The sequence below is a fragment of the Coturnix japonica genome, chromosome 3 (genome assembly GCF_054131305.1).
Source record: "Coturnix japonica strain WE chromosome 3, WE-NBRP24, whole genome shotgun sequence".
In the NCBI taxonomy this organism is placed as follows: Eukaryota; Metazoa; Chordata; class Aves; order Galliformes; family Phasianidae; genus Coturnix; species Coturnix japonica.
The window spans coordinates 43,988,087-44,014,924 of NC_140665.1; the positions used below are offsets into that span (position 1 = coordinate 43,988,087).

Genomic DNA, 26,838 nt, shown 5'->3' on the forward strand with positions numbered 1-26,838 from the left:
AGTTCAGATATGAGGTTTTATAGTGGTTTATGTCAATTGGGGTATGAAACTATCATAACATGCAGATGATACTAAGTTTATTACATCAAAGTCGATAGTATATAATGATTTTACTCCATGGGGTTGCAGCAAGAGCCACCCAAATATTTTTAGCACATATTAGAGGAACAGGCTTCAGGGTGGATCCCCCCTTTGCTATGTGTTTATTTCTGCTTTTATCATTTTGAGGCAAAAGTGATTAACTTTGTCTTCTTGCAGAACAATTATAGTATTGATTGAATAACCCAAGAAGCTTTAAATCAGATATCCTTGTATCAGTGTGAGATACGTAGCCACAGATAACATCAGTCTTGAAAAAAACATGCAGACTTTTATCTTGTGAAGCTTCTGCTCTCTCTGCATCAGAGCTGCTCTTAACATTTCTTGGTGAGCTCCCAAACAACTCTGGTCCGCGTTGCTGGTGGCAGCCCCCATGCCATATCTCAGCCACCTGAGCCTGGTGCTGGGAGTCCTCATCCTCACCCCAGGGCTGCCTGAGGCTGCCACTGTTGCTAGCATGGAGACTCACTTAGAGACTAACACATTCAGAGGCTGCTTCCATTATCAATGTGTACAGTTCCCATTGCTATTGATAAAATCTAGGGCTTCTCATTTCATAGTGCTTATTCTATATTCTTCTTCTGCAATGCTGTGGGGAATAAATTATTCCTGTTTTGTTTTTAGCTTGCTCTGAACAAACGGTGTTTTTGGTTTGCAAGGAATACTTCATCTTCTGTTTTCTTTAATCATTAACATTAGAATTAAGTTTCCAAGCAGGCTGTTTTTCGTTAACCCCAGCACTTCCTTCCTTCTCTTTTATGTGTGCTGGTGACTCATCCAGAGCAGAGGCACAATGAAGGTGAGTTGCAGGGTTGTTTGTAATATGTGTTGGATCATTTCTAAACTCCTCCAGCCTTTTCCTCCCGGTTGCAAATGATCAGCTGAAACGCAGACATCTTCCTTACAAAATAACAATAAATCCCATATGAGTTTTACATTTCTATCTTATTATAATAATAATAATAATAATTAATAATAATAATAATAATGATAATGATAATAATAATAATAATAACCTTTGAAGAGATGTGCTATTTAGGGCTGTTTATAGGCATATGTAGAGCTTGACCTTTTGCTACTTTTTGTTGACTCTCCTCATCCTTTTCCCTGTTAATTTTCAGGTATTTCTAGCCACTGTTATATCTTCATTATGCTGTCCCTGAGATGTTCTCTTGCTTCCTCTCCAACCGGCCCAGCATACACAACTATTTTTCTCTCACTCTTCCTATTCCTTCCAGACATTTCTTTCAAGCAGTCCTCTGTTCTTAGCTCCAGTCAGAAACAAAGCTGCAAGTTTTGGGCTTGGTTGAAAAACTCCAACACAGCTGTCTTGGGTGGGGTTGGAACCCAGTGACCTTTTGCAGTGAATAAGTGTTGAAGCTCAGAATTAACATTTTCTATTACATCTTAATTGTTCAACCCAGGCAGACCTGTGCTTAAGTTCAAACAGCCTAAGATCTAATCTTTTCCTCTCCTTTCCTCATGTCTACATCTAAGGGTTGTGATCTGCTCCACAATGTTGCATCACAGGTCTGGAAGTGGTCTTTGATTATTGAATTGTATCTACTCCAATTGAAAGCAACCTCTGTTCTTAGCAAACATTTACCCAGGTAAGACACTATTTGAAACCTACTTGGCTGTCCCACACCTTATCTCATATATGGCTAAAAGACTCCTGACACTTAAAGTTCTGTGGGTTCTACTAGCCAGTGTTTCTGTGTTACTGCTGCTCTTTCTTCTAACAATTCCACCTGCTATGTTCCAATAAATGCATTTTTAGAGAGCAATTGCATATATCCAACCTTGCTTTTCTGCTCATTTCATGTAGAATAATTTCTCCAGTCACTTTATCTCTGTGGCAGTCTTTCTTTGCACTGCTGCAATTTCGTTTTTTTTTTAGAATGGGGGTAGCCAAAATTGTGCACAGCATTACAGATGGGGTGCCATACAGCTTCTGTGTAATTACATTGACTCATTACTTCTTGTATGGGAAATATTTGATTCATTTTATGATCATGCCTGCCTTTCTTATAGATGCTTCACATCTGTGGCTTGACATCACCCTGAATAATGAAGCCCTACCCTGAACAATGAGGTCTTTCTTCTCAGCTTCAAAGGAATTATCTTCTGGGCAGTTGCAGATATCCCTCTTATTAGATCCTAAGTATACTTTCCATTTCTGTTGCCCCAGACTTCAAGGTCAGGTATATTTTCCCAAATGATATTGCAGTCCTTCTCTCTCTGCAGTTTCTTTCTGTGCTGTTTTAGTGGCAAATTTCATTAACACAATGAACTGTAGTTAAACCATACAGATGATTGCTAAAGTGTTACTATAAGATCCAATACTTCTGCCGGATGATCTCCACTAATAACTTCCCATCAGTCCAATCATGCCCTTTCTGTGGAGCCTGTTCTCTGTTTTCAGCCAATGTACTATCTCTTGTAATAATTTCCCCAAGCATTACATGCCCAAGAAAATGTTCTACTCAAGGCCAAAATAATGGGCCTGCCATCTTCCAGAATCTTGTATCCCAAAAATCAAAGATTTCTTCCTAACTTCTTGCCTTTTAAATTTCAATACCTATACTTCTTCAGTTCTTAATCTTAGTCAGAAATTTCTTTATTGACTAATTATTCTTTCCCCTTCTCTATATACTTTTAGCACTTCATTTGGTTAGGTGCATTCCTTGTGTATAAGATGTATATATTTTCATTATCTGAAACATAGGCTGGAGATAGTTGTTCTACCCATGACAAAAGCTCTTCAAACAGATGTCTAGAGTAATTTACACTTGAATGAATTTTGTAAAAGCAAAGTGTAACCCCTTTTTTAGTTCCTGTTCACACTAATTTTAACCTGTTTCTTAGTTTAATGGTGGCATACAAATGAAATAAATATCAGTTAAGGATGGCTTAACTGAACTGATTGTTTGATCGTGTGATAACCAGGTAATGAGATAAAGCTAATTTTATAGAAGACAATAAGTGTGCAGTAAGAATGTAGGTTCCAGTTCGTGGTCCTTTGCTAAAGAGAGACATAACATTGCAAGTATTTTGGCAAATGCTGTTATATTTGCTTAATAGAATGATCTAATCCTAAAGTCAGACTGTCTTTGAAAAGTGTTGCCTGTCTGTTTAACTTTTAACACAGCTTTTATCTTTGTGTTTTTTCTTCCTAATTCTAAGGAAAGCACATTAAAAATAAAGTGGCCTTGCCAGGCCTGGCAACCACCTGTGATGTCCGGTGTGGCTGGAGGCTGAGCCATCTTTGTCATGTCTCCAGGCCATTAACAGAGCTGACAGCTCCAGAGTCTCCAGGAGGTTCTCCATGAGTGAAGCTGGCTGCTGGTAAGGAGTATGGGGACATGCAGATCAGAACTTCACCAGCACACGGCATTGTCATCTTCCCAGTGACTGGTGCCTCACTGCACTGGATGTTTGGGGACACAGTAGCTCTCCTTGTTTCTGAGAGGCTGCAGCAGCTTTTACCAGCATGCCAGGTATGGGCAACCGTGAAGGCTCTGGCAAGCCTTGGGTAACAGTGAGCCACTGCTTTCATCTGCATCTCCCATCATTACACTTTATCCTCTAATTTATTCTGCATAAGAAGCAGGGAAAGAAGAAGAAATGAGTGGCAACTGTGTTGAGTATTGCACCTCAAGTATGGGATTTTTGTAGGGAAAAAGCCCCCACATGAGACTTATTCCTGCATATTATCCTCAGGTAATGTATGTATTCTCTTTTTTTAATATATTTTTTAAAGTCTTCTGACATATGGTACCTTTTAATTTACTTCAGGTCACACAAGAGACAGAGCACTTTGAAATGTAGGCTAAGTCATACAAAAGAACTGCAAAATCCAAAGGCAATAGGATTTTTTCCACTGAGGGGACCTGAATGTGCAGAAGTGTACCTGAAGGATGGTGCAGAACCAAGCAGTGTTGTATAACTGAACATGCACAGGTACTAGCCTGCAAGAACAAACGTGTGCACAAATTCTCCCCTCCAGGCAGAAGCCCACAGAATGACAAAGAGATCTAATGAAATTCCAGCCCTGTTGAAGTGGATGGAAATGTTGCCATCGATTTTTCAACAAAAAATTCTTCCCAGAAGACCTGTGAGGAATTTTTTAATTGGATGGTAATTTGTGCTGGGAAAGATGATAATATAATGGGGAGAAATTTGATGCTTGGATAAATGAGCCATAGATACTGCATCTGTTAAAATGTGTTCTACCAAAGGTCCACTTCTCCAATAAGGACAGAGAAATGTGTGAAGGAAAAGAGCAGAAAGAGCCCATTTCCTGCCCATGTAGCTGTGTTGTATGCCACGGAAGTCATAGTGCTGCATGAGTGCTTGTGGCTCTTCTTCATAGTCTCTGCTTCAGACAATCAGAGCTGATGAGGACTGACTGTAAAGTGCACTTCTGTTTTCTAACACAGCCTCTTTGGAAAATGTGATGTTACAATACTGGCCAGTCAGTTGGTCTGCCATTTTTGGTTGGCCTCTTCTGTTGTAACATGATGATACTACTTCTTTTCTTTGTTTTTCACCTGCTGTCAGAGAGATCAGGGTACAAAGTGCTGACTTCCTCCTAAACCTTTGGATCCCATTGGGATTTCCCAGTGCTGTGTCTACTTATTCCACATTTGAGGTTTCCTTCCTGGCAGTTTTTGGCATCTGCTGCAGAGTTGTGCCTCTGGTTTATTGGTACGCATTTCTCTTGCAGCATTCATTGAATATCCAGCCTCCTCACAAACACAAACAGTCATTTCACAATAACCCTGTTAGAAAAGGAAGAACTATCACTTTTACTTAGATTACAAATGCAGGGGCTTTCATAGTGACCACAAACATGCAGCTGTCGAAGACTGATTGACTTTCCCATAGGGGATACACTGTGTTCTTGTCCAGAGGAGCTGAACCTTTTCTGAGCGGGTAGAGGTTCCTCTGCTGACATGGGGTGCAGCAGAAGCTACTGGGGTCCATCCCTGGAGAAGTGCAGTCACTAATTTAGGTGACTGCTGAGGAAGGATATTCCCTTGTTTTGGCTGATGAGCATTCAGGGTTAGTTCAATACTTTTTTTTTAAACTTTTTTTTTAATTAGAAGAAGGAAGGGATGTGTTCAGTTTGTAAACACAAATGCAAACACATTTGGTAACTAAGCAGTTTGGCAAGTGTTCTGCTGATGAAGGATGAAGTTTGCTGTTAGGCTCTGGAATAATAGCATATGGCAGTAGATTGAACATTTGTCATTGAGTGATTTCATCTTCTGCACTAAAGTAGACTACCCAGCACGGAGACTGATATTTTACAAAGTCAGACATGACAGAGGGAAAAGTTAATCCTTCAGCCAAAGAATAGACATCCTACTTCAAGCTGTATGAATATGCATTTAGACCATGCTGATTTTAATATTTCAAGACCTGGGTGCAGCTCCTAACAAATATCAGCTCCTAGGAATGTTAAAAATGCTTTTACTTTCAAAGAAAATAAACATTTTTTTCTGTGCTTTTATGACTAACATCTTTTCATATTAAGATTCAGAGATAAAAAGTACTGAAATAATTGATGGAAGTTGATACTGTATGTTTGCATATTACATTCTTTTTTAGTATAGATACTGAAAATAGATTAGGTTATTATTGACTTTGTTTCCAGAAAATGTCAGCATCAGATTCTAGTTAACACATTGCTCTGTCTAAAACCAGCCTTCCTTTGTGAGATGCAGAACTGAAGGGACACCATTGAAGCTTTAAGTACAGATCTGCCTCACAGACGTGTCCTGAAGAAGGTACCCTGTAAGATGCAACTGGAGGAAGAAATGCAGAAACAGGAGAAAGCTTTATTGGTTTTCCTTGACATAACCTTGCTGCACTGACACTGTACTTCTGTTGGTTGCCAGTGTGTGGAGGCTGAAGAATGTTTTTGCATCTGAGGTAGTTATAATCTCCTTTCTATGCCATCATTTTTTCCCTTCATTACTCTAAAACAAAACATTGATTGCTAAATGTTTAAAAGGACTCATCACGGAGTTTCTCTGCTTACTAAATGCCTTTATTTATTCAAGTCTAATTCATATGCTACTGACATTTTCTTGTTTTTCTGTTTCTAGGAAAGATTCAAGTGGTTCTTTAAACCAAGAACTTCACAATGCCTTAATGGATCAGAGATATTGTTTATGCTGTAAATCTCTTAATCTCCTGACATTTATGTCATTAATGGCAAATCTTTATGAGTCTGACTTTGTGGGTCCCTCATAGCATTTAATAATGCTGTTTCAGATGGCTAGACATATAAAGAGTGGGCACCCAGGGGCAGAGATTTAATGTGGCTCTGAGAAAGACACTTCTAAGGAAACCAGTCTTTATATCTTCATGGGCATAATGGCTCCAGGGGTTGTGAATCTTTCCTATGTACTTTAACTTGAGGCTGAACAACTGTTACTTAATGGGACAGAATCTGAACAAGAATGTTTTCAATGTTCATGTCACATTCTATGAATTTGAGTTTATTTTGCTCTGCAGCAACCAACTACTTGGCATTAGCTGGAGCCATCAAGGATCTGACTTCTGCCCCTAGTTATGTTTCTGCATCATTGCACCACTGACCCTGAGTCCAATGTCCCACCTCGTATCTCCTCTCTTGGCTCGCCACTGGCTGCATACTGAGTGTGGATGAGTGTAATTCAGTGAGCATTTTCTGACTTGTGGTGGGACTCCAGGACATGTCTGTTATAAGCAAGAAGAGTTTCTTAATCATTCGGGAATTTTTGGAAATTTTTACTCTTCTTGCAGATTGGTAAAAATCTGCTTCCAAAAAGCAATATATTTCCTTACTCAAAACACAGAGAGCAGAAGCTTCAAAAGCAAGGGAAGAGCTCCAGCATTCTCTAATCCAATGGGTTTGGTGTGTGCCAGCAGTCACGTGCAATTGCCCTCAAACAGACACATGCACCACTGCTGCAAACTCCCTCAGAAAATTTCTCTCAACAGATCCTGCCCTCAGAGTCGCCCCTACAACATGTGGTAGTGCACAGAGTTGACTTGTCAGAACTCGGTTGTCTGTGTGCTCAGAAGATTATGAAGAGGATAAAGTGAGTTATACTTATTCCCTCTGATTTAGTACTGTATCAGCACTGCTTTCATTTAGTATTCTTATATTGGTAAAATGTGGGCTTTCATTGCAAGATTTACTTCTTAGCAATGAAAAACCTGATATAAACCAGAGTTTGAGTAGTCTTTTATTTTGCAGCAGACCATCTTTAAATCTAGTGGGATAACTGTGCTGGCAGAGAGCACAGATATCTGTGTGCAGTATAGATTTAGACTCTTTTTCTCCAGAACAGGGGGGCAGAAAGTTTTACAGCTGGAATGCTGTGAAATCTCTTGTGTGGCCATCTGCCCTCCCCACACAGGCGCCATGAGGAGGACATGGCCACATGAGCACACAACCACTGATCAAGCAAAGTATGAACTTGCAACAGATCAGCTTTCTGATAAGCAATTTAATGACTCTTTCAAACTTGAAGAGATTTTTCTCTCTCATCCTGGTAGGTTAACTCCCTCCAAAGGCCCTTCTGATGCCTTTGATCTTGCTTGTGGTACACAAGTGCCCCTGTCCCACAGAAGGGGCAGCATCTGCTGCCTCGTGACCAATCTATCAAGAGTGTCAAAAGAGATTTATCTTGTAAAGTGTATCTTCAAGGTAGGGACTGACTCCGCTCTTATTGCTTCATTTCATCCAATTTCTTCTGTCTCTCTCTTTTTGTTGTTGTTTTATACTTTCTATCTTCTCTATTTTTCTCTCTGCTCATCACTGCTTGCATTTTTCTTTTTTTTTTTTTCTTTCTCATTTTTCCTGCCTGTTTTCCATTAAGTATTTTCTTTCTTTGCCTTTCTCATTCACTGCCTTTTCTAAGGTTATTTCTTCACTCTCTATTCGCTTCCTTCTGTCTATCACTTCCTGCTCATCAGCCACATTACAACAGCAAGGAGCAGCTCACAGAGGCAAGACCAGATGGGATACAACCCAGAGAGAGCACATGTTGCCCAGAACACAGAGCAGAGATGTCTTGAAATGGTTTTGGTTTTGAGCACGTGTTACAGATAGGGAGGGAGAGGGGCTTTTTTCAACAGGCCTACTCAATTGGCACACATGTCACAGCCAGGGAAGGCAGCAGAAGGAAGACAAGCTCTGAATTCATGGTGAAAGGAAATCCAGAGAGGAGATACGGCTTTGCAATGCAAGGCAGCAAGCCAAGGAGAAATCTTTGAGATGAGAGCAGAGCTCTGTGCTGTGCATATCAGGCCCAGCATGATGAGGCCTGATTTTATATATGGGAAGAAAGCAGATGCTGAGCGTGGTCCTGCTTCTGACCAAACCCTGCATGCTAGATGTATTTTTCAGGAGAATGTTTCCTGGCTTGCTCCTCATTATTCTTCTGTTACAGGATGAAAATGGGCATTCACAGAACATATGCAGAAGTGTTGAGGAGCATGTGGGAGTTGTGAAATGGAACTACGAGTAAAAGAAAACTCATAGAGGTGGAGTTGGGGACTGAGTTAAAGGACAGTATAAATAGAATCATCCACCAGATGCAAGGTTTTTCTGAGTGTTAGCATCAACAGCAGTTGTGACAGGCACTGCTGACTGTGGTTGTTTCTGAATGCCCACAAGCCATCAGCCATATAACATAGTTTGTGCACTGCTGGTGGTACTTGTATCTGTTCAGAAACACCCACTCTGACTTTCCTCTTCCTCTCACAGTTCAGTGTTGTGGAAGAGTGTGTAACACCCTGTGGTGAAGAGGAGGGGTGGCCTGAGGAGTATCAGGAGTTTATAGGTTAGGTTGCTTAGTGTGGGAAGGGGGAAAGAGATGCTGGGACTTTGCTCCTAGACTCCACTGAGTTGGATGGAACAGTGTAGAAAGGCTGCTGGAGGGAGGCCACTGTTGATGCTGGACTCCAGGGAAAGCTTTCATATATGTGTGTAAGGGAGATCAAGGGGACAGAGATCTGCTGTGCAACAGCATGTTTAGGCAATTCCCACATTGCAAAGAAGCCCTGCACATATTTGGTATTGGCTTCTGTTACTCTGCAGTCCTTTCTCAGGTGGCCACCCCCTCCTCCCAGCGAAGTCCATCTGTTTGGATATGAACCTCATGACTTTTGGCTCTGTAGGATGCAGCATGTCACGAAACCCCAGAGTGTGCCTTTCTCAGCCTCGATGAGACTCCAAGCTCAGCACTCCAGCACTGCTGAACATCTATCTCCAGCTGTTTCTTGACAAACGACTCATGCCTGAGTCAGAGCCCATTATAGCTCTGCCTTGAGGGGTGCACTGCCCATGGGGAGGGAGATGTCTCTGGCTCTGAATCTGTTCTTCTGGAAAGAGCTTTTAGTCATGGCCAAAGCAGCTTTCCAGGAGAGCACACAGCTCTTTGTGCTGAGGAAATGTGGGACCTCTGGACAACATAGTCAGCTAGCACCTCTGGAATGCTTCTGAGATTCCTCAAAACCCAGACTGGTGCTGAACCTCCTGAGGTGCCACAGTTCAGCTGTGGACATCAGCAAGACCCAGATGTGTCCCTTCTGCCAAGGTGGAGGGAACTGTTCCCTGATGCTACAGTGTCTGGGAACTCCCATGCCATAGGCTCTAATGCTGGTCCAGTCAGGGGCTCCTTAAAACTGAGGAAGACACTGTGGAGATCTGGTCTATCACCCCTCCATCCTGCCCCAGCCTGAGGGACAACATTTCTTTGCTGCTGGGGAGGCTCAAAGGGAGGAAATCTGGTGCAGCAACCAGGGCCTAGGCCAGGCTGTGGGTAACATGCATGCTGCAGTACAGAAACATTATGTCATTTCTTCATGAGCGGCTGGGAGCACTCCTGGCCGGCATGTGAGTTTCATTACCAGTCAGGGTGTACAGCAGTGCTTTCCAGAGACATGGCCTGTAGAGTGGGGGGAAAGGCAGTGCAGGACATCTCCCCTTTTCTGTGTTCATAGAGTGGTCAGTGTGGACACTACCTCAAATAAGAATGTCTTCAATATCATGGCAGGAAGGCACTGTTAGGTACCTGAGTGGTTCAAGGAGGACTTGGTTCCTGACTTCAGGGTTCTGCTTCTGACTGGAATGGATGTACTTGAGATGGCCTGCTTTTCCTTATATGTCACACCTGCCAAACATAAATATCCTTTAGGACTACGTGCATAAGTGCAGTAATTACACGTGAACTCTCCTCTAAAACAACACTGTACAGATTGCAAGTCCAGTTTTCAGTAGTTACAAAAGCTTTTTTGTGCAATGTCAACCAGTCTTGGTACTTTTATAACATCTCTCTTTTAGGATCTCCTCACTGACTCCAGCTTCATATTTATTTTAGTACAATCTTCTACCTCTCTCCTCTTTCTCTGCAAGCTCCAGTTCTTTACTATTCCTGCTGCTGTGGTACTGAGCCTCCCTGCAGCTGTTAGCTCCCAAGAACAGAGGCTGCAGACCCTGCAACTCCTCTTCAGTTCACAGACAGAGGTGCTCAGCAGGGATGGGCCTCAGCTCTCACACTGTCTTTGAGTGGGGCACCTCAGCCTCTCAGTTCCATTTCCTTGCATTTCACAAGAGTTAACTTAGTTAGCCTAAAGTTCAGATAAGACCAGCCATTCTGACAGCATGCAGATCTCAGCTGAGGTCTTTAAAGATTGGTAAGCTTCTGAGTATCTGTAAGCAAGTCTTTCAGTGGAGACTGTCAGGGAAATATAGTATGTGTATATCACTGTTACTGGCTTAGTTTGCAATAACTCAATGTAGAGAATAGACTAGTGGGGCTGTGGATGTGGCTGTCAGAAAAGTGAAGGCATTTCTCACTTAATTTGATGATTTCATTTATTACCTTCTGCGGATATGAATTCACAGAATTCAGCAACAGGTCTGTGATTTTTCATGAGGCTGAACTGCTTTTCAAGCTGTTACCTCTTGCTGGCATGGCTGTTTTTTTGTGGACATGCCACAGGATGTGTAATGCTATGGTGTTCTCAGCTGAAGTCACAGACAGCAAATAGAAAGCTCTGAGTTATAATCATACGATACCATAACCTGCCATGAAGAGTGAGGGAGATTGGTTAGCCAAAAGCTGCACAGATGGCTTTAAAATATCACAGAATGAGTTTTGTTTGGAACAGCTCTGAAGACCTCTTCTGGCTTTTCTGGAAATCTTGGGCTCCAAGCATCTTACGTCAGCCAAGAAGATGTAAAAAGCATTGGACAGGTTGGCGCTTCAGGCAACATTTAGAAACCATGGTTATAAATGTAACCTGACCAAGTAAAAAAAACTACTTCTTCACATGATTGTATGCCACCCTTTTTTTGCTAAAGAAGAAAGAAACAGGCTGTGAGGTAGCTTGGTGATATACTTTCAGCTCAGTTTTCTGAAGAGTCTACAATCACAATTCCTGAGTAGCTGTGATGACATCTGAGTCAGCAAGTTTGTTCCAATACATGCATTGCTGGCTGAAAACAAACAAAAAGCAAATGAGGAATTAATTTAGTCAGACTGCAACAAACAGAATTGGGTGAAACAAGCCAGCTCAGAAAATTAATGTTTGTTGGATAGATTCATTATTGGTAGGGATGCTTTTCTTTTGATTGGCAGAATGCCCATCTGCATTTATTAGAATTATTACAGAGGTGCATCAGAGCTAAAGAGAAATAATCTTCTTCACACCTGGCTAACAGGTTGGTGACATGGGTGGGATGCTCAGACAAGCCACTATATAGTTATTGGCAGTTTTTGGCTTTTAGAAAAACTTATCATTTTCTACTCAGAGAAAGGAGATACTATTTATTCTGAATATTCAGAACTGCATCAGCTTAGGGTAAATTCTTGCTGAGATCTTCCAGGTTTCCTGCTTTCTGAGCCAAACCTTAGCACAGATGTAACTGCAAGTTAGACAGACCTATGGGGTTTTGAGGATTCAGTCCAGAACCAAAACTTGAAGGAAAACCTGGGGCTTATAGGTTAATCTGCTGCCTCCCTTGCATCCCAGAGAAACAGGTATTTTTGGTTTGGGTTTGGCTCAGTATCTATGCAGCTGGCGTTCTGGAAGACCACATAAGAAGCAAACCAAACCCATCAAATTAATCATCATGCCATTTTACTTGTTGATTTATAAGCAGAGGAAAACACTGATCATGTTTCACCTATTTGCCTTTTGCAAGTTTCCCACAATACAGGTAATGTGTTCTATGCTTCATACTCTGTATTGTTTGGCAGTAGCCTCATGAGATCCTTTTCGGGAGTATATGTCTTTGTTCTACCTTGGAGGTCTCTCATGTGGGTCTTCTGGATTTTTTTGCCTGTTCTTCTCAGCTACATAAAGCTTATTTTGCCAGGAACTTGGAAGAAGAAACAGGCAACAGGAAACACTCAGGACATGATGGCTCAAAGAAAAACAATCCCCGGCTGTTTGCCTTCAGCTTCTGAGTCTCTGATGTACCTGCCTGTACCTCTGGCCTTTGGCCACCACCCACCTTCCAGCCATTCCTCTCCTGCTTCCCCTCCACCAGCTTCCCATTGCCTGCTGAAAAGACAGGGGTTTACCTCAAAATTGCTAAGCTATTTTTGAGGCTAATTTCCTCCGTGGGGATTATGCCATGACTGCTGCAAGAACAGCCTCTATATACATAGTTAAGATGTATTTTCTCCCACATGACAGCTCTTTTTCTGTGACCACCAGTGAGCTGCTTGCACCTCCTTCTGTCTCCTTAGCGCACCGACCCTCTGCCCAAAGCCCTGACAAAAGTAAGCTCCCTGGCTGCATGAGAAGGGCTGAGGTGGCCACCAAGGCATCCTCAAACCCTTCCTAGAGCTGGAACAGCTCAGGATCTGTTGGCCTGTCAGTAGAAGTCCTCGCATGTGTCATTACACAACCATATAATGCTGCTCATTAAATCATTTGTTGACACATGTTTGATATTCAGCTCATTTACAATACTAGCTCCGCTGAAAGAAAATTTGATTTAATTATCACTGTAAGTTCTTTCCACAAAACATTCTGCATTATTTTGAAATGCCTGGCTGTGAATGAACATTTTTGTAAGCCTCTAGTGAAACAATGTTAGATTGTCCTTATCCTTCCTTTTCACTGTCAAACATATCAAAGCAAACACGTCTCTCCAAATTTTAAGTAACTTTCTCCTTAACCTTTTGCATAAATCTTGCAATACACTTCAAGTAAAACTATGTTGATTTATTTTTTATGAGTTCCTAGGCATAACGTGGTTTTATTTGTAGATCAGAATGTGCTAAAACTATTCAGAGTCACATAGCTTGGGCAGGTCCCACCTCATTCCTGCTCTTGCTGCAGCCTTGAATCTGGGACCTTTTATCAAACACATAACAAGTCTGGAAAACATGAGATATCTTCCTGGGGGGCTGCAGCTGGACATGATCTCCTTGCCTCGTGTTCCTTGCTGTGAGTAGCTGCAAACAGGCTGGCCTCAGGAGCACTGAGCCCAAGGTCACATCCCAAAATACAGCAGAAGCAGGGATCCTTTGTCAGCTCCAGACCTCCCGGTCATTGCTCCAGGAGTGATTTTTTTAGACTGGTGTAGTAAAAAGTGGGAGAAGTGGGTTCCCTCTGCATAGAGGTATTCAGCCTGCCAGGAGAGTGAAGGCCAGAGGCCCTACGTTGCATACACTGTGTTTTGGTAATGCAATAATCCTATACTTCCACACCATTTTTTTCTCAGAACGATGATCTCATGTTTCTGAATGGCAGACCCATTGCTGTAGAGCCTAAGCACTTGTGGTCATTAATTTTTTTTTATGCCACTGCAATGGCTGTGAGATCTGTGTCTATTTCTCCATTTTAATTCAAATAGAAGGCATGAGATTTCTACGATAGGTTTTCCTAGATAACTTGAATATTTGGGCCAGATCTCTACAAGAGAAGTATAAGATTCTACAGGGCTCCAACGTCACTTCTATGGGAGAGATAGAAGCAAAGCAAATTAACCCCTGTTTCTGCATGAGGGTATCTACACTGGCAGTGAATAAGACCCTGCAGTGTGCCTGCTCTGGGCTGAGAAAAGGCTGTGTAAACACTGTCATTGCAGTGTGAAGATCCATCCTGAGAGCCAGCCCTAGCAAGAGTGCCCAGCAGGCCTGGGGGGGAGAGGGGGGCAGGGACCAGTGCAGCCCTAACCACATCCATGCAGCTTTGCTGGACCCTGGCTGTGGGCTGATAAAGCCTCAGCAGAATGCTGTGCTGATGGAGTGAGCCCCATGCAGCGATACGCTGACTTCAACTAGAATTGAGCTTATTTTAACAAAAACCCTCAGGATGCTCAGCTGTGGATGCATTCACTTCCTCCCTTGAACACAAGGCAGCCCAGTGGTGTGTGAGGTGGGGGAGCAGATTGCTGTCAGGGTGCTGGCCCCACTCCTTCAGAGCTTCCACGACAGCACACACACATCCAGCCCAGATGGAGCTACTGCCTCCTTTGAAATGACAATTCGTTCTTTGTTTTGTATGTTTTCCAGATGTTACCTGCTGGCTTCAGGCAGAGGGGAAAAATTAATGTGAAGAAACTATTTTAGTAATTTGCCTGGAAAGCCAGGTGCTTCTCCAAGCAGCTTGAACCACTTTTTAAAACTTCAGTAGGAAGAGAGTGAGGATTTCACCACAGGCAACTGTAAAACAGAGCAACCAGCTACCAGAGTGTCTTGAGAAAGAGTGTTTTGCCCTCAGGCTGAAGCCAAAACAAGCTGATCCCCTCTCCACCCATCAGCTGCCTACAAGACCAAACTGCACAAGCTCAGGTCTGACCTCCTGGTTTGTGGCTGTAGTTGGGTATAGGAGGCCATGAAACAGATATTTTTGTGTCCCTGCCTTAGTGTCACAATGAGATGGCCCCAGTTTTCTGCTTTATCTACAAAGATGGAGAAGGGTCTGGAGCATGGGTCTTATGAGAAGCAGCTGCAGAAGCTGGGATTGTTTAGCTTGGAGAAGGCTCAGGGGAGACCTTATTGCTCTCTACAGCTGCCTGAAAGGAGGTTGTAGTGTGGTGGGGGTCAGCCTCTTCTCCTGGCTAACAGTGACAGAAAGAGAGGTAGTGCCCTTAAGTTGCACCAAGGGAGGTTCAGGTTGGGTATTATGAGAAATTTCTTATCAGGAAGAGTGGTGAGGTGTTGGAACAGGCTGCCCAGGGAGATGGTGGAGTCACTGTCCCTAGAGGTGTTCAAGAAAGGTAGAGATGTCGCACTGAGGGACAGTTTAGTGGGCATTTGGCTATGGATTGATGGTTGGACTTGACCTCAGATGTCTTATCCAATCTTAATGATTAGATGCAGGAATAATACAGTGCAGAGTGGATATTATGGTTGGGTTGATAGGGCATCATCCTTAACATATTAACCACCCTCTGGATGAAGCCCTCTAAAGAGCTTAGAGGCTGCTGGCCCATCCCTTGTAGGCTGATGACTTTGAGATGGCAGTTTAACATTTGAGTTCACTTTCATGCAACAACTTAAAGCTAGTCTATATAATTTATTTCTTGCATTTGATCTCTGTCTCCTTTCCCCCAAGCCAAACCAGTTTTGTTGTAACCTAAGAGCTCTTTTGTTGATGAAGCAGAGTGGGCAAAATGCAATATATCTTAATACACCTGGTATAATAAGTTTTTATGAGGAAATAAAAAATAAAAGGTTTCTTGAGTAGAAAAGGTAGACAAATAGCTTTAAATAAAAATATACCATTAAAGAACCTGAAATCATTATAAAACATGGAAAAATATGTCCATATAACATGCAGTACTGTCATAATTTCCCCTATTAATACACATTAAAACAGAGCAAAATGATGGCACTACATTTTGGTGAGCCTGTTTTTAGGAATGTGATCCTCATGCTGCTTGAGAGTGCTGAACAGTCCCTTATATTCATTAGTTGAGTAAACAGACGTGTAAAATAGCACTTTTCTTGCCAGTGCCTAAAGAAACAGAGTTTGGTTTCTGGCAACTATAAATTAATCCCATTGCTTCCTGGAAGTCTGTCAGACTGATGGGACTTTTTTCTTCTCTTTTGAGTCGGGAAATATGCTATTTTGAGAGAAGAATATCCTTGAATTCTTGGCTCCCTTTTTTTGCTGGCCTGGAGTACAGAGAATCAAGGCAGGTTTAGGTATTTTTGAGTAAATGCAAAAAAGATTGAAGGGGATATTTTCCTCCTGGGACTAAGGTATACACCAACATTCCCTCCCATCCTGTCCCCAGGCACTACTGTATTAGATAGTTTTACAGTGGTGCCCAAGATTTAGAAAGAAATCACTGAAAAAAATGAACTACTAATAGAAATATTTTTAAACCTCTTTGGTTACTTCTTCAAGAAGTATTTCATGAAGCCAATTACATTTTTTCAAATGATAAAAAATAGTTGCTCAGTGGAAATTAATGTTTTTCTTGAAATCTCAGTGTTCATTTCTTCCAAAGAAAGAGCCATTAATCCTCTCTTTGTTGTTTGAATTTCAGCAGGTAAAGATTATTTTCTGGTTTTGCTCTTTATCTTCACTCTCACAAACTTTTTTTTTTTCTTGGCAATGGAGAGAGAAAGAAAAGGTGGAAAAACAGCAAAATGTAAACCATTATGAACAGGAAAAGGTACAAATGCAGGCTATACCAATCTATCTAACTTTATCTATCTATTTATCTGCTGGCAAGGCAGGGGTTGCATGTTGCAACCTTAACTTTTATGGGAGGGAAATCCCACCAAAGTAAGGCTGGATAGTGCTGGAAGAGCAACTTGGAATTCAGGTTCCACTTGAGCATGCATTTCTTTGTGCAATTTGACCATATCAGCCAATTCTTGATGCACAACTAGAAATGACCAAGAAATTAGACTGAATGTAGGTTTTAGAACTTGTGCATAACCAGCCCAGGAACACAGTCCATTCATCTGCTACTAAACCTACCCAGTTCACTGAACCAAAATCTATTTTCAGATTCAGACCTAGACTATGATCTAGTTTTGTACATAAATCCTGGAAAAAAATTCCTAGTCCTTGGCAGTTTAACCTTTTGTTTCAGTTTAATAAATATCTCCTTTCAGCACACTGTAGATTTGCAAACGTTGATTCACATCCTCCTGCCAGCAATGAGTAATCTGGCAGGCAGCTCTGTGCCTGCCCTTCCTCCCTCACAAAGCAGACTTTAACAAAACACTGAAGCGCTGGGTACAGATCATTTAGAGAATTCTTAATCAACCAGTGATAACTTCTTCCTTTGAAGCCAAAGCTGTGTTGTGGACTATACTGTAGGGTTTATAGGAAGCTTGTTATCTGAGTGGAACAAATGCAATCCGGCCTATTACATTTTCCTGGAAATTTTTGAAATTTTTGTGAATTTTTTTTTTTTTAAAGTCAATTTTTAATAAATTCAGTATTGTTCCTTCTGTAATTTTTCTGGCATTTATTTCCTTTGCAATTTTTATCCCCTCTCCTCCTTTCCACAAGATGCTTAGGGACATTTTGTAATTCAACACAGCATAATGCCCAGTTTCCTCCTTGCAGAGATAGTGAATTGCAGACGACTGAGGGATGTTCATTATGTACAGGGGGGAAGTGGTGCTGCCATGCAGGCTCTGCACTGCACAGTGAGGAGAGAGCAGAAAACATGCTTGCCATGGTGTGAAATGACACAGACAGGGTCAACTCTATTCTCATATCACTAACAGAGCAGGAAAGAAATTGCATATTTAATTGTCTTATTAGATATTTAAAGTTAACACAATCTGTAAACTGAATGATTGTGGTTATGACTGCATGTGCACAGACTCTTACAAGCATGTGCAACGTTTCTCTGTGTCTGTAGTCTCCCAGAACTTCATCTCTGCATCTTCATGGTCTTTCCTTTTTACATTCTACTTTATGAAATCACACGTTATCCTCAACTTTCTAATTTCACCTGAATTCTTAACACTTCCTCAGAAGCTCAAGCAGGCCTGGAGAAGAATGCCAGGGTCATGAATTTCCATCCTCTTATCTATAACCACTGTATCATCATGTATCTGTGTCCAAGATTTTATCCGGGTCCTCCAAAAAGCATGGAAACTTTTCCTTGCTGCATCAATTTGAAGAGCCCTCTAAGCACTGGATTCATCTGGTACTGACAGATTCATGAGTCCCAGAATAAGGGTAGCAGTTCACTAGAACTTTACACTTTGGGACAAGCTACTATTTTTCCCCCTTTGTTTTTTTCACTCTTGTTACATTTACAGACAACAGCAATGTTTGTTTTCAACCTTGGCTTGCTTTTGGTTGGAAAAGCAAATTTACCTAGTCTTTAGATGGCCTTTCCATAACCCTGTGGTCATCACCTGCTGTGCTTTCACTTTATCTATTGTGTAGTGGTTGTTTGGGTGCCTCTTTGAGAATGATGGGTTTGGATTCAGCCCCTTGAAGAATCAAAGCAGAGAAGTGTTGGATCACTGGGATGGTCTCAAGTAAGCTGATGCTACCATCATGGAGATGAGTACATGGACTTTCATGCTGCAAACATCTTCAGGATAAAGTTGGTAAGAATTGGTAAGAATGCTGATTAATTCAAGAGAGCCACTGAGCAGGAATGAAAGAAACCAGTGAGAAAGCAGATGCACATGAATGGTGGCCTGACTGAAATATCTGAGAGCAGGAGAGGAAAACAAAACTTTTTCACCTGCAGTTAAAACCACAAAATTTTCTGACGTTACATATGGATTCTGTAAAAAATATTTTTCTGTGATCATCATAACAAAAAAAAGGCATGGAATAGAAGAATTACCTGCAACAGAAAATATGTTTTAGCATCTTTTTGTTGCAACAAAGTGTAGCAGGAAAATGCAGTCTGATAGGGAAATAGATCAAACTTGAATATTTTTTGTAAATTTTTTCCTTACAGTTTGCAGTAGGCCCATAAATTAGGGTACTCTTTGCCTTTCTCAGTTGTTAATTTAATTGCAAGTAGGAGATAAAAAGGTGGCAGGAACACAAAAATGTTAACAAACAGTATCTGTGTAGAACATACCTATCAAATATGTATTCAGACAAATAGGACATTCATAAATCATCACAAAAAGACAGACTATGCAGATTGAATACATTTCATGCTGGAGTGAGAAGGTTAAACTGGCAAATGACCCCAAGACTTTGCTACGTGGGGGAAATTTTGGAGCTGAACAGATCAATTATGGAATTCTTTCTTCATTAGAGACAGTCAACATCATGAACCAACACTGAATCCAATTGGTCTGTTACTAGTGATGACCAATCTCCATCCTCCATGGAAGAAGCTCATAGGAGTCCCATGGCTGGATCACTGCATGTAGAGGAGGGGTTGTGTTGAGTCCCTGCTGCAAAGGAAATAATCCAGCTAATAGGGAATCACTGAACCCAGATGCAGTCATGAAAACAGTTCTGCACAGATTTCTTTGCATTCTCATCTACTCTCCTACAGATATTGCTTGAATATTCCAAAGTACTGTTGCATGATGTAGGTATCACAATATCACCAGGTACTGTAACACTTAGAAACATTTTGGACATAGGATAATTGGAACCCAAAAGATTGATAGATGTCAGTAAGACAGTGTGTCTCCACTAACAGCTGCTTCCCAAATCACATTTGATTACAGATCTGAGGTAGCTTATGAAGGACACTGAGGGCAGAGAGACTTCTCTCTAATTTTCTAGGTTGCAGCCTCCTCATCCAGTCTCCTTCCAGAGATCCTCATACGCAGCAACACTGCTGAGAAAAAGCAGTCACGCAATTAACACCTTCCTAGCTCTGGTAACAGGAAGATGAGACAGAGGTACAGGTAATGTGAGAACAAACTTTGCAAAGTACAACAAAACTTGCAGAAAATTGCAAAAGGTGGCATCAACAATATGCAGATTAATCTTATTGTTATAGATACCACGAAAGTGCCAATAGCAACCAATTTCAGTGTTGTATGTGTTTAAGATCACTGTCTTGTGGTTGCCTGGCATGACTATGGCAATGGTGACCCTTGCTTGTGAGAGCAGACTAAGTGACTCTTACTCTCTTGCCTAGTATTCCCCTGGAAACAAACTCCCCAAACAAACTACAAGTAAATAAAATACTCAGAAAGTGATGTGTGTCTTCAGTCAAAGTGAAAGTGAGGAAACACTGACCCATCAGAAAACTTCCACTAACAGAAAAGCCAAACTCCCACTAACTCCAAAGGAATTGGATGTGTTTCATGTAAGTTGCAATAATAAATGAGGGAGCATATAAAATTCAAGATGTGGTGAAATATCATGATGTGGTCTTTAGACTGATAGGGTCAAGGTTTTCCATGGATAAAGGGAAGGCAGCTCAAATTTACCAAATGAAACAGACACAGTAAACTGCAGCACTCGGCAGAGACTCCAGCTATTCCCTGGCTGCATGTAGAGCATAGTGAAGACTGTATACTATGTCTGCAGAAGTCCTGAAAGTCTACCACTGAATTTGCTGTGTCTTATATCAGAGCTTACCTGCACTGTTTATCTCATTAGCCAGTGCTACAGCATCAATGTCTTTTCAGCTGAAACAAATAATATTAGTGATATATTCACATACATATTAAAAAATAGTAATAATAATCCACGTCTGACCTCTTTCAGTACTTCCTCTTGCTAGATAATTGCAAACTTCTGCTACAGTTCTGACAGACATTATCATGATGCAATGTTTTTCTTTGGATTTTTACAAAAGGTCTTGCTTTGATCAGTAGTTGCAGTTCTGGTAGTGGTGAAATATTCCACCATGGCTTTATTTCATACTTTCCCACATACTTGTGTCTCTGCCATGATTTATGGTGATGAACTTTTCAAGCCCACAATGGCAGGTGAGAAAGGTTACCCCAGCTACCAGAAACAAATCCACCCTGCAACAGATGTGAGGTGTTTGTGTAGCAATCACACAGACATTCAGGTCAAATCCACGCTCTGAACAGGAGCAAGGATGCCAGTTTTTGTTCTCTGGATTCAATTTCATGAGTCCATTTCCATGAGCCAATTGCTGACATCATCTCAGAACAAAGAAAGAATTTGACTGAGAAGCCAAAACCAAAATTTTTTCAGAAAGAGCACCCACTTCTGTCTTTTACTATCAGTGTGTTGCACCTATCAAAATGTGTTTTCTAACTGGCATTAGTGGGGATTCAGGCCAGCTGCCTACTATTCACAGCTCATCTCATCATATAAGGGCTCATCTGAAATGACCCAACTTGGTAACAACAGATGGTACTTTTTTGTGTGGCAGAGCAAAGTGTCCTGTGACATGAGGCAGATAGGTGATAAATCTGTGTGTCTCTCTGTGTAAAATCCTGCATAGCTTTGCAGCAGCGAAAGGCTGAAGGAGGCAAGACCCTCAGCCAAAGGCATGGGCTGTATTCAACAGTCATTGGTGCCAAGGTAATTCTGTCATATGAGCTGTGCAGTGGATGCAGAGCAGTGAATGGGCCCAAGTGAAACCTGCAGCCTGTGAACATCTACTGAGATACTTATGTAATGCAGTCAAATCAGGGAGCCTCTTCCAGTCCTTTGATTCTTTGCATCTGTCACATCCAGTAGTCCTGTGGATTAATAGCCCTGAGCCAACTACATGCCTGTTGTGTGGGACTCAAATATCCTCTTTTTGTGGTGCTTTTGAGGAATTGTTTAAAAATAGCTCAGTACTAAGCTTTTTCCTTTGGCATGATTATTCCTATAAGATCTCTGCTTGAGATCTGCTCCATCCCTGTTTGTACCCAATACTGGGTTTATGAGATCTCAGTTTCTTAGAGCCCAAAAGCACTTGCTAAAATGCTGAAGCTGCAAAAAGAATCTGATAGGCCACCTTTAATGCCTAAAGTCCCCTTTTAATATACACTGTTGTAAAGTAGAAGATATCCATTCCTCTCAGTTCAAGACTGTACATTTACTGTAGACTGATAGAAGAATTAAACACAAGGAAAGAAAATTACTTGTTTTGCCAGGGCTGAGAGGAAAAAAGAGAAGCCAACAAATGATTAATCATTTGTTTCTTGAGGGTTCAAGTATCCGTTTATGCATGAGTCATATGTCTAAATATTCAAGGTCACCAGTGACCTCTTGGACAACATTGCAAAATTTCTCCCTAGCTGAAGTGTCTGGATGCACTAAATCCTCTTATCTTTCTGGGCTTTCCCAGATCTATGATTTTCTTTTGATCACTGGGGACAAGTGATGTATTATTTAAAAAAACCTTTTTTTTTTTTTTCCTGTGTGGTTTCCATAGTCCTTACAATGATCTACCTGTTTTTCTAGGCTCTTCTGTCTGTTCTATTTTATATGGAAAAAAAGTATCCAAATATTTTCAAGCACACTCCCAACCTTACCAAGTTTTACAGAAATCTTATTCTGAACCAAACTGATAGAGATGATAGCAGTTACAGAACAATACTTATGGAATCATTAATGGCCAAGTGTTACTCCATAAAACAGGAATAAGCAAAAATTCACTGGTTAATTTAACTCGTCAGGAACCATCTCAGACAGTACCCACTCATCGTTCCACATCTCTGACCTCCAGATGTCCAACATCTAGAACATTAAATAAAGTGGCTATATTTTCATGTCCCTGCTAACTATTTTTTTAGGTTGTTGCTATTTTCACATCCACACCTTTTAGGGATCCACAGATATGTGCTCTAAGCTGCCTGTGTAAGATGGAGGCAAGATTTAGGAACTCATTCCTGCAGATGTTCACAAGTTTAGGTGAGAGAACAGCTAGAGTCATGGTCAGGAATCAAAGTTATTCAGACATTTACTGATCATACTCTAATTCTTCACGAAACAAATCACAAGTATAAGAAATGAGATATGTGAGAAATATGTATTTGACTGTGAGTGCTAAGTGGTACTGCAATGCAAACAGGAACTTGATAGTAATGGAGGGGAATATAAAGAACTTCATAAATTTCCACAGAAGGCAGTTAACACCTAATGGACATATGAGCTCTCTGCAGTCTCAGTATACCAGTATGTGGCCTATGCCTTTGTCCTGACTCTGTTTCTTACTGCTTTTATTACCCCTTTTTTTCTACTGCAATTGTACCATTCATTTCTGTAGAGTTACATTCAGTTTAGATTTTGATTAAGCAACACATTTAATCATTACTACAGAACAGGAGCTGAAGCTGGTGAAGGGTCTGTAAGGACTAACAATTCTTGAATTAAAAATAACAATAAGGTGTTGTATAGAAAGCAGGAAAACCCACTGCTCGTCTTGTACTGGCATCTAATTACACAAGTGTTGTGTAATCCACAGGAGGTAATTTTTCAGCTTTGCTCAGTGTGGGTGAGGTCTTCACTGGAGTACTGTGTCAGCTCCAGGGCTGTGCATTGGATGAAAAATAGAGACTCGTTGGAGAGCAGCCAGAATAGACCAATAAGAATGATGAGAAGTTTGGAAAACATGATCTGTGAGAAAAGGTTCAAGGAACTGCTTTTTAAACATTTCTTTTCATCTGGAAAAATAAAAGTATCTTGAGATGAGACATGATGAAAGACTTTCAGTACTTCAAGTTTTACTGTTAAAGACAACAATGAATTAAGCCATAAAGGAAATGGAGAGAATGGGTTTAATTTTTGTCAAAAGTTAGACAAAGGAAACATCTACTGTTAGGAAAATCTGGAACTGGAGAAAAACACCCAGAGCTGGTCTTGTGATTGGAAATTTATAAGAATGAAACAGATATAAATCTGCTAAAAGAGCCAAGTGTTTGGCATGGGCAAGGTGTTCTCCTGATATCCGTTCCAGCCCTGTGTGTCAGTGATTTATAGTCACAATGTGACAGAGCTCTGCTGATCCCTCAGATTACAATCAGCACCTAGACATCAAAGGCTTCATCTGGAAAGATTCACTAGCTGCTCAAGTGCCAAACAGATTTCTGTTTTGGAAGGAGAAGGTATCTCTGGCTGTCACTCAGGTCTTCAAGCTACAACGGACAGAGTTTGCTGCCTTGCTCATTAGTTGAAATGAGCCTGCAACAGCTTGGCAAGAAAGCTGGAAGTTTCTGTGAAGGTTTTAGTAAGGATGTTTGAATGGACCCAGGAAGCACAAGGAGTTGACTGATTGCCCTTCACACAGTATTTCTGCCCTGTTCTGCACTGTTCTTGCCAATGGCTTTGTATCAGAAAGTCCTTCAGGAGCAACGTTCAAGTGGAAGAATAGTCAGGAGTCAGAAGGGCACCCAAAAGAGAAAAGTGGAGATTTGGTCTGAAATGGGTGTGGAGAAAGTGTTGTCCCAGGAAAAATAACCTGAGCACACCAAACTTCCCTAGTCTTTGTTTCCTGCAGAGAGAAGTCAGCCTTCAGTGTCCCTGAAGTTACTTTTAGAGGAGGAAGATGGATGGATGGAGGTACATAACCGGGACAAGACTGCTGTGTTGGCATCTGTGCTTCCTCCTACCAGTGTCCACAAGGTCAAATGATCAGAGAAGGAGAAAGGCTCTTGACTCAAATTTTCACTCAGATGTCTCTCCACTGTTTTTATATGAATTCTGTTACTGGTGATCTGCCTTGGGCTTTTACGAATACCATTTTTTCTGCTGTATACAATTCCATTTGGCATGACTGTCTGGATACAGCACTGATTGCTGACCTCGGACTTACACATGCAGTTGTCCCACCCTCATCCATCAACAGTGGTCCCAGGCACTTCAAACTCAGCTGGTGCCAGCTGTGAAGATCTCTGTGGTCACAGGAGAGTGATGATGCAGAAGTGAGGACTGAAATTGAAGGTGGAAAATAAAATGTCAGTTATCTGTAAGAAATGTACTGACACAATGATGATATAGATACCACCATCTTGTAAAATATACAACAGATAAGTGCAATAAAGTTCTAGTTGCTAAGTTTTCCTCTGAATTTGTTTTCTCTTGATGTTTCCTTTGACCAGTGCTGCAATCTGAAATCCCATTTGGCCACTGGAGGGCAATCCAAACTCTTCAGCACAAATATTTCCAGTTTATCACTTGTCAAGTCACAGTATCCAGCTGTGGCTCAGGAAATGCAGTCTGTTTTTCTGCTCTTTCTCCCTCTTTGCACCCTTGCACACACAAACCACCAACAAGCTTGTATCTGTGAAATTTTATCACCATGGAAAGCCTTTCCAACAAAGTGCCAGCCATACCAAACCATGCTCCTTTACTGCTATGATTTATAGGGCTCATCTCCTATCTAGGTCTTCAGGGAATGTTTAACCTTAGCAGATAGGCTCCATAATCTGTAGGATATCTTCATGGCCATCTTAACCAGTCTCAAGCGCAGTAATGAAAAGTTGCATAGAGGTGGATTTCATACTGTTGTACTCTGCTGATGCTATGTTATACAGGACTGATAACATTTACTTGGGAAGACGTTTAGACACTTCAAAGAAAGCAGTCTTCACCCAGTGCAACAAAGGACACACTGCTATCTGTCTGCCTAAAACATTAGGAGTGTCCCTGCTCCTGCCTAAAATTACAGGGTCAGACAATAAGAGTCAGACAAAAATCATTTCACTTTGTGTATTCTAAATTTTAGGCAGACCATCTTCTTTTACTTCAGGTTATTACATTCTTGGTCAAAATAGGGACCCAAACACCTTGTAGCTGATGCAGAATAGTAACATGAGGTGTTTATTCTTAAAACAAACAAACAAACAAACAAACAAACAAAACCAAACACAACAACACAACAATTTCCAGTTCCAAGATCTAATGAATGTTTGAAAGTACCTGGAGGCTTTTGACACACTGTGGAGTGTCGGCAGCTCCCCAGCCCACTGGTTAGGCAGAGCTCATGCATAGGCACATAATCTTTCCATCTGTTCTGCAGACTGCCTTGCACCTAGCCCACTCCTCTGAAGTCTTGCAGGCAGTTTGGGGTGGGCACTGCTCCATTCCTGTGTCCATGGCTGGGTTTGCAAAGCCCATTGATGTGCACTGAACATCCTCTTGCACCATGGCCTATGAAACCTGCGCTCTTTGGTCTCAGGTGGCCTTCCAGGTGAAAGGCAGATGTGTGAACTAGAGAGACCTCTTCTAACAGTATAAAATGGCCTTTGTGGGCTGAATAGTCAAATGAGTCACCAGAAAGAAACTGGAAAGGGAAAAACTCAAATAAATGCATTCAAATGAAAGCCAGCAGTACACTCACAATTCTGTATCCAAGTTAAACAGTCCTTTAAATGAGAGTGCGAAATTAACATGGAGGGCTAGAGTGAAAAAAAAAAAAAAAAAAAAAAAAAAAGAAAAGAAAAGAAAAGAAAAGAAAAGAAAAGAAAAGAAAAGAAAAGAAAAGAAAAAAGAAAAACAATTAAATGAAGACAACTGCTCAGGTGTTCTCAACCAGTGTGTGTGACCTGAGCCTCGCCCTCTGATTTTCTGTTAACAGCACTCCATGGGCTGGTCTCTGACCTGACATGTTTTCTGTGGCACAGTACTATGTGACTCTAATTCCATTTGGGTACAATTCTGACTCCCATCTTTCCTCTTGTGCTCTGTGTGGGAGGAAGTTCAGGTGGTCTATTTTTGCAGTGGTTTATTTTTGCAGAGCATCTTGAGTGTCTGTAGCAGCCAGTAGTTAACATTGCAATGCAGGTCATAAGACATCCTTGCACTCTTATTTAATCGCATAATTTCTTCTTGTCCTTTCTGCAGTGTTTCCAGAATAATTCCCTGCCTCGTGCTAGAGTGGGA

The 26,838-nt window shown here is 41.3% G+C and overlaps 1 long non-coding RNA gene across 8 annotated transcripts; it reads left to right on the forward strand.

The window, feature by feature from the left end:
* The first annotated feature begins 727 nt into the window (after window positions 1-727).
* On the forward strand, window positions 728-25,020 carry LOC107311534 (uncharacterized). 8 transcript variants are annotated; one of them, XR_014943985.1, is made up of 6 exons: window positions 728-898; window positions 1,597-1,709; window positions 2,134-6,791; window positions 7,096-8,714; window positions 18,499-18,665; window positions 23,423-25,020. It is a non-coding gene; the product is annotated as an uncharacterized LOC107311534 (long non-coding RNA). The 8 variants fall into 8 exon arrangements; XR_014943987.1 differs by having other exon boundaries at window positions 2,134-6,039; XR_014943983.1 differs by having other exon boundaries at window positions 729-898; window positions 2,134-6,039; window positions 6,216-8,714.
* The last annotated feature ends 1,818 nt before the right edge of the window (window positions 25,021-26,838 follow it).